Here is a 982-nt window from a genome sequence, read left to right as displayed (position 1 = left end):
CCTCCCTCCTCTCCCGGGGGCTCCAACCTCCCGCACAGCCAATGGCATCCCCTCTCTTGACTTTAATATTTATGAGGGGGGGAGCAGCGGAGCGGCCAATGAGGCAGCCGGTGTCAGACCCGGCGTGCGAGGCTGGGGTGTATATATAGCGTATGGGGCACATGCCTCCTTGGGGTGTCCATCTCAACGCGCGGTGGCCCGCTCGCACTCCTGCCCGAGGAGTAGCATGCCTGGGCCCCAAGGCTGCCGGGGTTCCCCCTGACCCCCCCAGGTCCATCCCGCGGAGCAGGACGCCGTGCGCAGCCAGGGAAACTTTCTGCCTCCTCAATGGATGGATGAGCCAAGCGGTTCCTCCCTCCCTGGATTACTTTGAGCTTCATCCTGCTGGAAGAGAAAAGCCGGAGCCTGGGAATGGTCATCGGCTCGGGGGTAAGGTCCCGGGGATGGGTGAGCATGGGTGTCGCTGCGAGGTTCGATGCTGCTGAAATGGTTGGGTGGCAGGCGGGGAGAGGGACAGCGAGATAAGGTCTGCGCGGGAAGGTGGCCCCTGCACCACGCCGCAGGCTCTTTCGGGAAGGGGGCTTGACCTCGGCGCGAGGTTTAACGCACAAACCCGCGGGCGTGCCCTTCGCTTTGGGCTTGGTGGTGGCCTGGGGGATTTCGGATCAGGGAAAAGAAAAGGAACCTCCGTTGAGATGGCCTGGAAGTGGGTCCCAGACCACTTCGTGTGGCCAGGGAGTCTTCACAAATTCTTACACTGCTGGTCCGAAGTGCAAGGAGAAGGGCAAGCAAGGAGGTGGGAAGCGTTGCTTCCCATCAGGGGTTTAAGCATTACTGGGGTTTTGGTGAAGGCAGGAGTGGTGCAAGTGTAGGTTTAGGCGAGGGTCTTGCAGGAGATTAATTTAGGAAGATGGCAGTTTACGGTTCATCTGAAGGAAAGTTTTGAAAAAGAGACGCTCGGAGCACAAGTCGCCCACGTGAA

Source organism: Egretta garzetta, unplaced genomic scaffold (assembly GCF_000687185.1).
Source record: "Egretta garzetta isolate BGI_Z169 unplaced genomic scaffold, ASM68718v1 scaffold1160, whole genome shotgun sequence".
Classification (NCBI taxonomy): domain Eukaryota; kingdom Metazoa; phylum Chordata; class Aves; order Pelecaniformes; family Ardeidae; genus Egretta; species Egretta garzetta.
Note: the sequence above shows the minus strand (reverse complement) of the source record.